Source organism: Prunus mume, linkage group LG3 (assembly GCF_029339155.1).
Source record: "Prunus mume cultivar Tortuosa linkage group LG3, ASM2933915v1, whole genome shotgun sequence".
Taxonomy (NCBI): domain Eukaryota; kingdom Viridiplantae; phylum Streptophyta; class Magnoliopsida; order Rosales; family Rosaceae; genus Prunus; species Prunus mume.
In genome coordinates this window covers 27,583,913-27,600,324 of record NC_142700.1, presented here as the reverse complement: position 1 = coordinate 27,600,324, position 16,412 = coordinate 27,583,913, and the positions used below count along the sequence as shown (strand labels likewise).

At 50.0% G+C, this 16,412-nt stretch overlaps 1 pseudogene across 1 annotated transcript; it reads left to right on the top strand.

Annotated features, from left to right (window-relative positions):
* LOC148919284 (leucine--tRNA ligase, cytoplasmic pseudogene) lies at positions 1–3,776 on the top strand (annotated as a pseudogene). The gene is made up of 2 exons (XR_016125346.1): positions 1–208; positions 679–3,776. The product of XR_016125346.1 is annotated as a leucine--tRNA ligase, cytoplasmic pseudogene (transcript).
* Positions 3,777–16,412: the final 12,636 nt, after the last annotated feature.

Here is a 16,412-nt window from a genome sequence, read left to right as displayed (position 1 = left end):
TAATTCGAATAGGATTTGCGCCAATTTTCCTTAATGTTAATTCTATAAATTTTGCTCCTTGTCGTCTTTGGTTCAACCATAAACCAGTTTGCCCTAATTTTCTTGCAAAAGGTATTTGAGCTTCCTGCTTGTCCGTTTGTTTCTTCTGCTGGAGCAACAAGCGTGGAGAGCGGCAGTCAAGACTCCATCAACACCTCCTCTGGTACTGGTACCCTCCATCTTTCCTTTCATCTTCTTCAATTTATTTTTTCTTTTCTAATTCTTCTGAATATGATCTCTCCTCTGCTTTTTGTTTTAGTTTTGTTGTTGACACTAGACATTGTTCTATGTTGAATTTTCTTTTGAATCTTTATGTTTTAATTGTTTTTAGGAATTACATGTTCTAATCATATGACCGATTGCTCGAATTCTGAATGTTGAGTTGTAATGTGTTGCGCAAATTTGATAGATTCCACCTTCGACCTTGACCCAATGTGCACTAACAATGGAACTTCATTGATATTTTTCAACTACTGGTTTACAAAGATTAAGCTTCCAGAAAGAATAGCTTTCCTAATGTACTAAGCACCACCGAATAACTAAACTCTGTAACAATATGACTTGACAATTTTGATGTATTGTAATACGTACACACACACACAAATATACATTGCTAATGGAAATCATTGCTGTTTGCAGTTTGTGTAAAACTATTGAAATGGCCGCCGAAGATGGGAAGAGCTTCGTAAAGAGGGACACACTCAAAAAAATAGAAGCAAAGATTCAAAGTTTGTGGAAAGAACATGACGTTTACAGGGCCGAATCTCGGGAAAAGCCTCCTAAGCCAGGGGAGAAGTTCTTTGGAAACTTCCCGTTCCCTTACATGAACGGCTTTTTGCGTCTTGGACACGCATTCTCACTCTCAAAGCTAGAGTTTTCTGCACGTTATCATAGACTAAGAGGTGCCAATGTGCTCTTCCCTTTCGGTTTTCACGGAACCGGAATGCCCATCAAAGCCTCAGCTGATAAAATTGCACAAGAGATTCAACAGTTTGGACACCCGCCTATCTTTCCCATCAACGAAGAGGATCCAGTGAACCAAGAAGAAGTTGAAGATGCAAATGCAGGTGCACTTCTAGAAACTAAGTTCAAGGGAAAGAAGTCCAAGGCTGCATCAAAATCAAGCGGACAAGCGTACCAGTGGGAAATCATGCGTAGTCTTGGCCTTTCCGACAGTGAGATATTCAAATTCTGCGAACCATCTGAGTGGTTGAGCTTCTTCCCTCCATTGGCAATGGAAGACCTCAAGGCTTTTGGCTTGGCATGTGATTGGAGCCGTTCCTTTATTACTACAGACAGGAACCCGTATTTTGATAAGTTTGTGAGGTGGCAGATGCGGAAGTTGAAAGACGAGGATAAGATTGTCAAAGCGAAACGCTACACCATCTACTCTCCAATGGACGGGCAGCCATGTGCAGATCATGATAGGGCAATTGGCGAAGGAGTTCAGCCCCAAGAATATACTGTCATCAAAATGGAGGTGGCGATACCTTTTCCTTCTAAGTTGGGAGTGTTGGAGGGGAGAAAAGTGTTCCTTGCTGCGGCAACATTGAGACCTGAGACCATGTATGGGCAAACAAATGCATGGGTATTGCCCAACGGGAGGTATGGAGCCTTTGAAGTCAATGAAACAGATGTATTTATTCTTACGCAGAGGGCAGCGCGTAATCTTGCTTATCAGGGGTTCTCTAGGATACCTGAGAAACCTTCTTGCTTGATTGAACTAACTGGTTACGATTTGATTGGCCTTCCATTGAAGTCACCGCTTGCACGCCATCAGATTATTTATGCCCTTCCTATGTTAACCATCGTAGCAGACAAAGGGACTGGGATTGTGACTAGTGTACCTGGGGATGCTCCTGATGATTATATGGCCCTCCATGATTTAAAATCAAAACCAGCTTTTAGAAACAAATATGGTGTGAAGGATGAATGGGTTATGCCCTTTGAGATTGTGCCGATCATCAATGTTCCGGAATTTGGAGATAAGGCTGCAGAGAAGGTTTGTGGGGTTCTCAAGATTAAAAGCCTGAATGAGAAAGAGAAGCTAGCAGAAGCCAAGAGGTTGACATACTTGAAAGGGTTTACAGAAGGAACACTGCTGGTGGGGGAATTTGCAGGAAGGAGAGTCCAGGAGGCAAAATCGTGGATAAGGAGCAAACTAATGGAGGAAGGAAATGCAATCATGTATAGTGAACCGGAGAAGCACGTAGTGTCACGGTCAGGGGATGAATGTGTTGTGGCTCAAACAGAGCAATGGTACATCTCTTATGGTGAACCTGAATGGAAAATATTGGCTGAGGAATGCTTGTCGAGCATGAACTTGTACTCTGAAGTGACACGACATGGATTTGAACACACGTTAAGTTGGTTGAATCAGTGGGCTTGTTCACGATCGTTTGGGCTTGGAACACGTATTCCCTGGGATGAAAAATACTTGGTCGAGTCGTTGTCTGATTCAACCCTTTACATGGCTTATTACACCGTTGCTCACTTTTACACGATGGAGACATGTATGGGGATTCCAACACATCTGGGATTATACCTGAACAAATGACCGATGAGGTATGGGATTTTATCTTTTGTGATGGGCCCTTTCCAAAATCATCTGACATATCATCATCAATTCTGAATAAGATGAAGAAGGAGTTCGAATATTGGTATCCATTTGATCTTCGAGTGTCTGGTAAGGATCTCATCCAGAATCATTTAACATTTTCTATTTACAACCACACGGCAATTATGCCCAGGAAGCATTGGCCTCGTGGTTTTAGATGTAATGGGCACCTGATGCTCAATTCTAAGAAGATGTCCAAGTCCACAGGGAATTTTTTGACATTGCGGCAGGCAATAGATGAATATTCTGCTGATGCCACACGAATCACTTTGGCCGATGCCGGTGATGGTGTTGATGATGCAAATTTTGTATTTGACACTGCAAATACTGCCATCGGACGACTCACTAAAGAGATTGCATGGATGGAGGAGAATTTGAGTGCAAACTCTTTGAGAAGAGGTTCTCCTTCTACTTTTGCTGACCATGTATTTTTTAATGAAATAAATATCGCTGTGAGAAGGACTGAGCAGAACTACGAGTCTTGCATGTTCCGAGAAGCCCTTATCACTGGATTTTATGGTCTTCTGCCGCAGGATTGTATCAGCATTCATGCGGTGGTGCTCAGGGCATGAATCGAGATTTGGTGTGGCGTTATATGGATGTAGAGATGCGCATGGTTGCTCCAATCTGTCCACACTACGCTGAATATGTGTGGAGGGAGGTTTTGAAGAAGGATGGATTTGTAGTAAACGCAGGCTGGCCTGCAGCTGATGCTCCAGATCTAATCCTCCAAAGTGCCAATAACTATTTGAAAAAGTCGATTGATGTAATGAGGAAGAAGCTTAGAAAGCACCAGCCAAATTCTAAGAAAGCCAGTAATAATGGTTCTCCAATTTCATCTTCGGTAGAAGGGAAGAAGCTAATATGCCTGATATATGTGAAGGAGCAATTTGATGAGTGGAAGGCAGATTGCTTGAGGATACTCCAGAATAACTTAAACATAGAGACTCGTACTTTTGCTCCGGACAGGGTGATATTGGAGGCACTGCAGAGTAGTTCTCTTGGACAGGCTAAAGATTTTAGACAAGTCCAAAATCTTTGTGTTGACGCAGAAAAATGGTTTAATACTTTCCCGCGTAACTTAGTGATTCTTTCCCTTCGGTATCTGTTGTCCTCGTAGGGGTGCGATCTGTAAGATAGCAAACACACGGTATATCCTAGGGCACCGGTGTGGTACCGGCCGAAGGCTCTCCGATGCTTTAGTAAGTACGGATTTAGTAAGTTTGAACTACATATCAATAGGCAGAATGCCGTAAGTTCTGATTGATTACCTCCAAGCTGGGATGATTGTCCTCCTTTATAGGCCTTGGGAGGCGTGCGACTTGCTTAGAATTTCGATGTGGGACTCTGGACATCAATTGTGGGACTGCCACGCGTCCGCAGGGGCGAGGTTGCCCTAATGTTGCGATTGGTAGGTCTTCTACCGAAGGTATGTGCCGAAGGCACCACATGGCCATGGTTTAGCCACGTGTCCGTCGTTCATTGGCTGTTCATTTTGGTATAAACAGGAGTCCCCAAGTCCCCTTGTGAGAGTCTTCGAAGGATTTGAAGTGCCTTCGGAAGGAACCACGGCCCTACCGCTCGGTAACTCGGTCTTTGGGAAGGGGCCGACCTTGTCCCTTCCGGCATCATCACCGAGGCCGACGGGCGGTCGTAAGGTCGCGTCGAGCCGACGGGTGAAGGGACGTCTGAGCGCTGACTTCGCGCCTCGCGTGCCATCGTTACCCATGGATGAGCGACACGTGGTGCAAGTGATGATGGTGCGCGCGACACGCGCCGCTTGGCTTCGAGGAATACCGTTACCACCCACCTTCCTATAAATAGGGATGACCCGTAGACGAATCCACTTTGTGTCTAGTGAGAAGTGAGAGCTGCGAGGCGATTTCCGGACGTGGGCTTCCGTGAATCGAGCGATTTCCGACAAGTATTAACGGTAACCAGCGATTTCCGGCATTTCGAACGGTAGGGAAGCGCCTCTGAAGAGCCGACGCCCTCGATTTCCAGTACACACTAAGGTACCGTTCGGTACTCTTCCCTTTTATCTCCCGCATATTTTAAGATTTACGTCCTTCCTTGGTTCGAACTAGACTGACCATAGGGTTCCATTCGGTAGTCTAGTCGCCATAGGTAGCGATGTAGAGATCGGTAGGGTAGCCTCCGGCATGGGCCTTAGTTTCCTTCTTTCCTGTTTTTGTAGATGTCTGATAGCGAGTCATTCTCCGAGCGTGAGCCCAATGCGTTCGATGAGGAGTCATTGGACGGTCTCTTTGATTCCGACGGCGAAGCGGCAGGCCCGGGCCGAGGGCGGGAGTGATACCGACGCGTCGAGATACTCGGCGAAGGGCCCGCCCATTCTAACACACGGAGTCGGAAAGGGGTTAATGACCGCCTCCGTCCCGTTGTCCATCGCCTATAGTGACGGCCGCCACGTGGGCCTCGGTATGCCGGGAGCGAGCGTAGCCGTCGGTACCGAGACCTCCACCTCCGGCCGTGGAGAGTCGGCAACCACTCCACCATCCGGTCCCTGGTATCAGAGTGTACCCAGCAACCCTAGGATGCCCATGGGGTGCCGAAGGAAAACTTGTTCGGCGCCGACTATCTCTGAACACCCCGACTGCTTAAAATGTGAATTACGAAACTACCCTCGGGGTAGGGTATTTCGTCTTTTTTTGTCCGAAGGATTTTGGGACCACAAGTGGTTTGGTTGCGTAGGTGGTTCTGAGATGAATTCGTGGACAGGCGGTAGGCTTGAATCGGAATTATAACGAGGTTTTGGCGATGAAATTTCTTTCGGTGGCAAAACCGTAAATAACTCGAAAAGGGTATTTGTAAAACTAAAATCAGATTTTTATTTCATCTCTCTCTCTCTCTCTCTCTCTCTCTCTCTCTCCCGTGCGAATTCTCTCCCTCCCGCGAGCACACCTCTTCCGATCGGTGCAACCACCGATTCCGCCACCACCGACCGTGACACCGGTACCAAACAGACCGGCCGTGCCCCACATTCACACCCCAGCCAAGCTCCGTCGATAATACTGCAAATTTCGCCGAAATTGCAAATCCGGCGGTTTTTCCCGAATTTTCAAACCGCTCGTTCTCTCTCATTTCTTCACCAAATTGGACGTATAAGGTATGGATTTCTACCTATTTTCCGTGCTCTAGCTGATGGTTGGATAGGATTGCATTGATTTTGAGCGTAGGAGTTCTGATTTTCGACTTAGGTTTTGGCCGGATTTCGGGATGAAATTCCGGCCACTTCCGGTCAGTTTTTGGGGTGGGCCCAAGAAAAAAGTGACTCCAAATAGGGTGTTACATCTAGGATAGGAGTCTTGGGCTGAGATTTTGAGATTTTTCGGCCAAGCCTAATCGCTTTGGACACCCGCTTGTCGCCAGCGCGTGTGGCGGCGCGTGGGCAAGTGAGGTGGAGCTGTAAATCATTCCAGTGTGATCCTTAGGTTGTCACGAGCGCGTAGGATTTCGCGGATCTCGATTCCGAGGTCGTTTGACAATCGAACTAATTATCGCATATTGGGCGTTATTCGGGTTTGATATGTCCCGACCGTTGGATCGTTTTCAAACTGAAATATGTACCTCTAGATACCCTTAGGATCGTGTAGGATTCGACGGATCGTAAAACGGAGTCCCGGATACTCCGGAAAGGCTAACCTAGGGTGAGGGTTTGTAACCGTCCATTTGTGCGATCGTGAACGATCTAACCGTCCGTTTCGGACCAAATGTATAGGACGTGTATCCTAGACCTCATAAAACCTGTAGGAACTCCCGGGAAGCTAGGGTTTTATTTTAAAGTTCTGTTTTGAAGCGCTTGACGTTCATCGTATTTTCCTATTCTGAATCGTATCTGACCCAAAGATACGCAGCAGCGGGACCCTCTAAGGGTCAAGCTGTGTGGGATTACTTGTTAGTGGACTTTTCTTTTGAAACTCAGTATGATTTCATTTATGGAAATATGACATATAGTTTTATTATGTTTATCAAGAATTTATAAATGCTCGAGTGAAAGTTCGAGGTTTTTGTAAAACTTATTATGATGTTTGACTTCTGAGAAACTATATTTGCATGCGTCTATGCATGGGGTACGTGATGGTTGATATGAGCTATGAAAAGGTAATATTTGATTTGCTAGTTGGAGTGCGTTAAGCACTAATACATGTACCTCCCCTGATCTGATTTTGGTTACGGATATTGAATACTTTGAAATTATGAGAACACAGAACATTCTTGAGGGGATGTTGCTGTGGACCCTGGATTTGGGGTAGTCTGCGCGTAGGATTGGTATTTCAGCGCAAGCTTTGACCGTCGGCTGTAACGTGCTGGCTGAGAGTTAGTCCCCCAGTTGGACGGCTCGTTCCCTAGACACATGGTGAATTGAGGAATGGCTCTGCCATGTGGACTAGTCAAATAGTCCCCCGGTTGGATTGTTTCCCCGGTACAAATAAATATTGGTTACATTCATGTACTATTAGTATTAATATTATTATTATTATTATTCTGTTACATTATATATTTAGTATGTATATAATTATATGTATGTATGAATGTTCTTTGGTTCTATTTCTCGGTAAGGATACTTCCTCGCCGGTCGTACCTTTGAGAATGTTTATGAGAGTCTAACCTCTCGGAACTCTTAAATTGAGTGGTGGGCTTCGTGAAGTATTATTCACGGATTACGGATTTGAGATCCGGTATAAATGTGTTAATATGTATGCATGTACTGTTTATGTTGTTTTGTTATGCTTATGGTTTCCTTGCATATAAAAAGTGGGGGTTATACTATTTTGTTTTCACTTGAACTAAACTTGATTTTTGTCCACTCACAACTTTCTGTTTTGCCACCAAGAGCGATCGAGCTTTGCTGAGCCGGACGGGTGCATCTTGGAATTCGAGTCTTTGTAGAGACTCTTGGTACCTTTTCTTTCAGCTAACAATATTTCGTTGTATTTTGAATTGTAGATATGCTCAGACGCCCACGAGGGTTTAATTTTGTAAGGCACGAGGCCTTGTTTGTAAATTATTCTGTAAAGCTTCGCCGCTGGTTGTTTTTAATCAGAATTTTGAGCGAGTTGAATTGGGAAATGTTCAATTTAGGAGACTCGCCAAATTTTGGTAGAAAGTCTCATCTTTAGTAATTGGGCCTGCATCGAGATGATGTCGGTAATTAGGCGGGTCCGCCCCTGCCCGAGGAATTTCGATCGGGTCTGTCAATCTCGGTCGAACAAGATTACCGATCGGAGATTGCCAAATTCGAGCTGAATATCAGTATCCCGAATCGGTACGGATGAGGATCCCTACCCCGACCGATCTTAGTACGCCAAGGGACGGCGAGGTAGTCTTCTTTACCGACGCCCTTATGTATATGCCGCCGTTGCCGGCGGCACAGAGGATTCTAGCCCGGATCGGCTACGCCCGGCAATTCAACCCAAACTTCTAGGTGGCCCTCATGGGAGTGATAACGCCTTGGCATGGCGGTGAAGGAGCCCTCCTATGAGCAGTTCTCCTACCTCTACAAAGATCACCAAGTCCAAGTGTGCCGATCACGGCGGATGGGTGCAGCGAATCAGATCGTGGCTACCGATCGTGGCCACTTCGCCACCGGTACCGACCTCGCAGAAGTTGTGGAGGAATCGGCGGTGCTCCTCTCGGCGATCGGGAGTCACCTTCGGGACAGCCTGTCCGATTCCACATTCCCACGACCTTCCAAATAGCCTGGTAGGACCACGCACCGTTCGGTACCCTCTCTGGGTTCACCGCTCACCGTAAGTGACCCTTTCTCGTCCGTTCTTTCTGCAGGTAAGGGCAGCCGATCGCGACGAAGGCCGAGATCCAGCAGGTGGAGAGAGTGAGGAGAAAAGTTCTGCCGAGGAGAGGGTGTATTCGCAGTTCCTCTTCACCACCAACCTGATTCAGGCCCACCTGGTCGATCCTGCCGAGAGTAAGTATACTTGTATCTTGTAAATTGTTTCTTTTCTTACTTTGTGGGTCTTACCGAACCCTCTATTCGCAGTGATGAAGAGAGGAGAGCTACCGAGGCTAAGAGGATGAACGAGTCCTCCAAGCGCCGTCTCATGATGGGCTTCGAGGGGAAGAAGAAGAAAAACCAGCCGCAGGCTCGGCATCGGCAGACTCAAGACCGGACTGGCCGACCGCCTCCGTCGGCTACCAACACCGATTCCGCAAAGCCGGGCGGCGGCCGACCTCTCTCTCACCAAGCACCCTACCGAAGGTCCTTCCTCCCGAGCTGCCGGCAAAGGCCCTCACCGTCGACTTGATGCCGAACCGCCCCGGCGGACGGCAGCCGAGCCCACTCGGGCCATCTTCGTGGCGATAACGACGAGGAGCTCGCCGATCCGCCACCCCGCCTCGTCCGCCAAGACAAGCGGGTTTGCGAACCCATGATCCTTGGTTCGCAAATGGAGTGAATGAGATCGAGGAGCTGCCAAGAAGCTCCTTCGAGAGGAGGCGGGTCGCGCCTTCCATCTTCAAGCATCGATAAGTCCCGAGTACTCCCAGCGGGTCGCGCCTTCGTTATACTTTGCTGACATGTCCCTTTGTTCTCGCAGCCTCGATGGATATGTGGCTCGCATGAAGCGGGCCATCAACGCCGCTGAAAAGGCGAAGAAGGCCTACGAAGACGGCAGGCGGGGTTGCCGAGGTGGCAAGGCTATCCAGACCATGCGAACTCGTGAAGGATTTGCGGCCGCCGAACGGCAGTCAAGGTATACGAGTCCAAGTTTGCGGACACTGCCGTCGCCCGAGTCGGCGCATCTATCGGCAAGAGAGGCTATGGAGGCGGCGATGCCGCTCGGTGGCTCGAGGAGTCGGAGCGGGCCAAGGCATCGGAGATCGAGGTGCCGCCCGTGAGGCCATCCGAAGTATCGCCACTCTCCCGATTTCTCTGTTCTTCTTGACAAGGAGGTGGGCGCAGAGATGGTGGATCTCATCTACCGATTCAAGCGGTACAATCCTGGGACGAAGCTCAACTTGAACTTCATTGTCGATCCTCCTCCCCTTCCCGGCGCCACGAAGAGATGGTTGAAGAGTACGAGGGAAGATGCTCGGAGGTGCCTGAAGCCACTAGTACCAAAGGGGCGGATGCCGAGGGCCCTTCCACCTGATCGCCTCCGTTTTATTTATTGTAATTGTAATGCCGAGGGCATTTTTTGTAATATTGTTACATTATGATGCCGTTGGCATCTTTTTGTTTGGATTAATCGACGCCGTGGGCGTGTGTTTTCTTTTAATTTAATCGCTTTGATTTTAATTCGCATCTTACTTCTGAATCGGTAATGTACTTAAGAAATTTTTCTGTTTAATGCCGAAGGCTCTAAAATAAAAATCATTGGCCGTTGGCCAATAAAGTTACTTTTACGCACAGAATTCCGAGCGTCGGGATTGAAAACAATGGGCATGTTTGCCGATGGCAAAGTATTGGCCCGTAATTACCGAAAGCCTAAAAAAGATAATAAATTTTACAAAGTTGTCCCGTAGTCGGTAGGATAATGGCGATGCCAAAGTGTGGAGTTTACTGCGACCGGTGGTCCCTACCGTATCCTTTTTGAACAAAAATGGGGAGATTGAAAGGTACAACAAAGGTTCTGAACACATGAGCCGAAGGCCCTTTCATTGATATATTGCCGAAGGCAAAAGTACAACCTGAGTGCGCTTTACAATTTAGACCCGCGTTGGCTAGGAACGCTATTATGCCAAGGTGTCGAGAGATACCGGAGGCTCTTGGGACCCGTGACCCTGCCGTAGGCCAGGTGACTTCATTTGAAATAATACTTCAAATGCTCTACATTCCAAGGATGACCGAGGGTCTTTCCGTTGGAGTCTCTAAGTCGATAAGTCCCCGATCGCTGGATACCGATGATTTCGTAGGGTCCCTCCCAGGAAGGTCCGAGGGTTCCTTCCGTGGGATTCTTGGTTGCCGGAGAGACTTTCCGCATGACCCAATCTCCGATTCGGAAAGAACGGGATCGACCTCGAGTCGTAATACCAAGAGACGCGTTGCTTGTAAGCCGTTCGAAGGTTGGCTGTGCTCGGCGTTCTTGAGCGGTCGAGGCTCAAAGCAAGCGCTTCTCATTCGCCTTGGCGAAGGTTTCCGTTCGTAGGAAGGCTCTCCGATTTCCACCGACTGCCGCCTCGAACCGAAAGCCAAAGAGAATGGTGTTTCCCGATTACGTGACGGTAGGATGTCCGGATGGCCCATAGCGCTCGAAGCTTTTTCGCCAGCTCCTTGGCTTTGTCGCTGCCGTTTCAACACTTCTTGACAATTTTGTTCATGGCTTTGACCTGTCCGTTCGATTGGGTGCGTTGCGAAGCAAAGAACGAGTTGATTTTGAGTCGGTGCGAATTCCTAAAGACTTCCGAATCAAACCGCCGCCATTATCCGTGGCGATGGCGAGGGGATGCCGAATCGGCAGCAAATGTTTGTCCGACGAAATCCTCGACCACGGCTGCCGTTATTGTCGCTAGGGCCTTGGCTTCTACCCATTTGGTGAAGTAGTCTCACGGCAACGACAGCGTTTTGACTGACCCTTGCCCTCCGCATCGGACCATTAGGTCTAGTCCCCATCGGGCTAACGCCACGGGCTCACGATCGGCGGCGGCTCGGCAGAATATGAGGACACTACCAACCGCTAGCATTTGTCACACCTTCCACTAATGTGTTTGCATCCCGTGAAGAGTTGGCCGAAATAACCTGTCGGAAGACCTTGTGTGCGAGCGATCGGGATCCGCAGTGGTCATCGCGATATTCCATCAGGACCTCCCGGAGGACGTAGTCCCCGCTCCTTGGTTAGGCACTTTAGATACGGCGCCGTAGCCTCGCTGAACATCGCCGATGACTGTATCTCGCCGGTTGTCAGAAGACATAGATTGGAGACATCCATGTGTCTTCATACCGAGCAGTACACACCTCGTGGCGGTTGTGCTCGGTGGGATAATATCTCCACCGGTACCTTCCTTCCAATCTCGTCATTTATTGCCGAAGCCAATCGTGAGAGCGTCGGCATGGCTATTTTCTGACACGGGATCTGCCGATCTCGTAAGCCCGGAATTTCGTAGTAGTTGGTGAGCCGAGAGGTAGGTGACATGGAGGCATCCTTTCGCTAAGTCCGCCGCTATCCGATTTACTATGAGCCGGGAGTCACTGTGAATACCGACCGCCTCGCGCTCATGCTCTTGGCTAGCCGAAGGCCGGCCAGGAGGGCCTCATATTCGCCTCGTTATTGGAGGTCCGGAAGTTGAATCGGAGGGCATACTCAATTTTGCTACCGTCAGGGTGGTTAATACGGCTCGGCGCCACGCGGCTTGCCGAGCCATCCACATGCAGCACCCAGTGGAGCGGAAGTGTCGAAACGTTGGTATGTGTTTTATCGGTGCAAGAGGAATGGCGCTCGGCGATGATGGCTCCAATAGCGCCGAGGTGTGAGCTCGGAGATGAAGTCGGCAACGGCTTGGCCTTTTTCTGCAGCCTCGGTTTGAATTGTATGTCAAATTCTCCCAACTCGATTGCCCATTTGACCAATCGGCCGATGTTTCCGGTTTTGGAGGACTGCCAAGAGGCCGGTTCGTCGAGCTGTAATTTCGTGGGCCGAAGTAAGGGCGAGTCGCGCCGAGACGACCGGGGCGATGCTAGCCGCCCAGGGTGGGTATCAAGCTCTGCGCTCTGGAGCGCTTTGTCGACATAAAGATCGGTAGCCTCGCCTTCTCGGCTTCCGTATCAATACCGAGCTAACGATCTTTGGATACCGAAAGGTGAGTAGTACCTCGCCCGGGATTGGTTTTGATAACGTGGTGCACGGCCCATGTAGCTCTTCAAGTTTTGAAAGCGCTGATCGCATTCGAGTCCATGTTATATGATGTTTGCCCCCTTTCAAAGCTTTGAAGAACGGCACGCATTTATCGGTAGCCTTGGAGATGAAGCGTGTTAGGGCAGCGACACGCCCGAGAAGGCTCTCAATGTCCTTCTGCGTCTTCGGCATCTCCATGTCGATTATAGCTTTGATTTTCTCGGATTGGCCTCGATACCTTTGGTGATCATGAACCCGAGAAATTATCTGGAAGATACACGAAGGCGATTTTTCCGGGTTTAGCCTCATTCAAGTAATCCTTTAGAATACCGAACATGAGGGCCAGGTTTTCCGGGTGATCCCCCTGCGTTCGGCTTTTTACCAACATATCATCAACATACACCTCCATGATGCCGCCGATGTATTTGGCAAAAATCCGGTTGACGAGCCGCTGGTAAGTTGCCCCGCGTTTTCAGCCGAAAGGCATGACATTATGCAAGATACACGCGATCCGTGATGAATGCCGTATGTTCTCTATCGGCGGGGTTCATGAAAATCTGGTTGTATCACGAATACGCGCCCATGAAACCGAGCAGCTCGTGCCGGCGGTGGCATCGACGCAGTGGTCGATTCGTAAGGGAAATCGCCGGGCACGCCTTGTTCAGTCGGTATAGTCCTCGACACATTCGCCATCCTCCCCGGCCTTCCGGACCATGGACCGAGTTGGCAAGCCAAGCGAGTACGTAGCTTTCCTAATAAAGCCGATGGCTTTGAGCTTGTCAACCGGCACGCATTGCCTCGCACCGTTCGGCATCGTACGATCGGCGCTTTTGCCCGACCGGCTTGTGGGCGGTGGAAATGAGCTTGTGGCTGATGACATCGTGATATACCGGGCATATCGTCATAGGACCAGCGAAGACTTCCGCTGCCTGCCGTAAGAAGTCGGCGAACCGCTTCGAGGTCAGATCTAGATTGGTGCCGATCTTTACCGACCGATCGGGAACCCTCGCTCAGATTACGGTCTCGAGCTCCTCGGTGGGCTGTGGCATTGGTGCCGGGTTTTCCTCCGGGTCGCCAATGGGTTCGCTACCGCTCAGTAGTCCCCGCAAGGTCATGGCCTCCATGGGCGGTTTGCTAGCTACCGTCTTAAGGGCCGTGGCATAGCATGTCCGTGCGCTGAGCCGATCGCCTCGAATGGCTCCGCGCGCGTTGGGAACTTCATCGCAACATGTGGGGCGACAAGTGGACTTTGACCTTTGTGAGTGCCGTTCGTCCGATGATGACGTTGTATGCCATTGGGCAATCGACAATGAGGAATTGGTCGTAGGTCATTGTTTTCTGGGGCGACGCCAAGGCGTGGGCGGTGATGCTACCGGTGACCGTTGGACCAGATCTCGAAAAGCCGAGTAGGGTGTAATTTGCCGATTGACCATCTTGCCGGCAATTCCGATCCCTTAAATGCATCGGCAAAGATTACGCTCACCGAGCTTGTATCAATCGACCACCCACATCGTAATCGGCGATCTCGGCACGAATGATCATCGGGTCGTCGTGGGGTAGATGATCCTCCTCCTCTTCTTCACAAAATGTGATGGGCTCCCATCCCACCTTACGCAACTTACGGCTCGATCGTCGTCTATGCCGAAGACACGAGGCGATGGGCTGCACGCACATCGCTTTACCGAACGGTTTGAGGGTCCCGCCAGAGTGGGACCGCCGCTGATCATGTGGATCATGTTGATCGCCGATTCGCATTCGGGCTGCGGTGGCCTGGTGAGGTATCGATCCAACTTTCCTTCCCGAATCAAGCGCTCAACAATTTTTCTCGGTGATCGGATGCGCTTGGTATTGTGGTCGCTGGTGGTATCGGCGGAATTTGCGATATCCGATAATCCTGCCGACCGGGCTTTCGGTTGGTTGGCTTTGGAATCTGGTCGTGCTCGTTCATTAGAACGGTCTCGTAGGTCGTGTTCAGCAGGTGAAGACTTCCGAGCACGATCGTGATTCGAGGGGAGCTCGGTGGTCTTTCGACCGCACTTCCGCGTCCCTTCTTTGAGTTCCCCGACGGTATCACGGCCGCCCTTCCGCTTGTGTCCTCGCCATCGAGTCATCGGTTCGGTCCGATAACTTTGGTGGTCGACTCCTCCTTCCGTGCCAAAGGCCCAGGTTTGGAATTGAAGTATTCGACCTTCGCATGGACCGCCGCCGCTTCATCAACTCGTCGTATGTGCGCCGGTTGCTACCGTGCACAAGGTACCGAAGTGAGAGGACCGTAAGCCACTCTTGAAGGCGCCGTGAGGCAGCCCTATCGTCCGTCTCGGGACACCTCGAGTACTCGTGGATCGGCGCGCTGCGTATTCGCGTAAGGGTTCTTCTTCCCTTTGCCGAATCGTGTATAGATCATCGGCAGAGTACAAACGGTCCGTCGATCATGAAGTGGTTGAGGAAAATTTGCTTCACCATCAAAGGAGTTCACCGCCCTCGGTTCGAGACGGTAGAACCGGTTCGATCTTTGCCGGTAAGGGAAGACGGAAATAGCGGACATTACCCCTCGTCGCCGAGGCCCTTACACCCAACCGCCGATTGAAGGAGTGAAGGTGCGCCAAGGGTCTTCCACACCGGTATAGAAAGGTATGCGCAACGGCTGCACCTCCTCGTCCGATCGACTTCTTGATCACGACGTAAACGGTCCGGCTGAAGTTTTCCCCAATCGAGTGACACAGGGTGAGTTCGGTCATCCTCCATCTTCGGATTCGCTGAAAGAGTAGGCGGATGGCGGGTCTCGGCTAGGACGCTTCGAATCGAAGTCTCGTAAGCTCTCCTCGGACTTGGCGTTCGCGCTTTTGAGTACTCGGGAGCTTCGAGCGTAGCTTGATTCGCTGCCCCGCCGGGACGTACTCATCATCGGACTCAGGCCGAATCCAAACCCCGAACCCTCCGAATGGGCGACTTATCCCCGGGACCCTCATCCGGGAGTCCCCAAACGGGCGCTTATTCGGATTGGGGACCTATGCCGCTCGGCATCCTTTTTATCATTTATCCGATGACGACAATCGGTATACACCTTCTTCGCACGTGAGGTTGGTTCTCGGGTGGCGGGACCACCGGCATTTGAGGGCGCAGCGTTGCCTTTGCCCCCGCTTCTTCTTCGCCGACCGGAAGTCCGCTGACTCGGGAAGATTCGGTGGTCCGAACGTTTTGTGTTTCCTGCTGGTTAAGCAACCGCTGGGTTTCGTCTACTTTGGACGAAAGGAGATTGTTACGTTCTTGGAGTTTAGCCATCTCCTTCCGGCGAGGTCATTTGAGCCAGAGCTCCGCTTCGACCGTCGTCTGAAGCATCGGAGGATTATGAAAGGGTGCTAGGGTGCAGCGGGGCTTGCTCCACTTGGCATGCCGTACGGTAATCCGTCCTCTAAAAGGAATCTGTGGTCCTGAAGTGGTTCCCATTTGTTTTTTTTTAGGAATTGTAGGTTGATTTTATCGCTTCCACAGACGGCGCTAAACGCTGACGCAGAAAAATGGTTTAATACTTTCCGCGTAACAGTGATTCTTTCCCTTGGTATCTGTTGTCCTCGATAGGGGTGCGATCTGTAAGATAGCAAACACACGGTAAATCCTAGGGCACCGGTGTGGTACCGGCCGAAGGTTCTCCGATGCTTTAGTAAGTACGGATTTAGTAAGTTTGAACTACGATCAATAGGCGAATGCCGTAAGTTCGATTGATTACCTCCAAGCTGGGATGATTGTCCTCCTTTATAGGCCTTGGGAGGCGTGCGACTTGCTTAGAATTTCGATGTGGGACTCTGGACATCAATTGTGGGACTGCCACGCGTCCAGAGGGGTGAGGTTGCCCTAATGTTGCGATCGGTAGGTCTTCTCGAAGGTATGTGCCGAAGGCACCACATGGCCATGGTTTAGCCACGTGTCCGTCGTTCATTGGCTGTTCA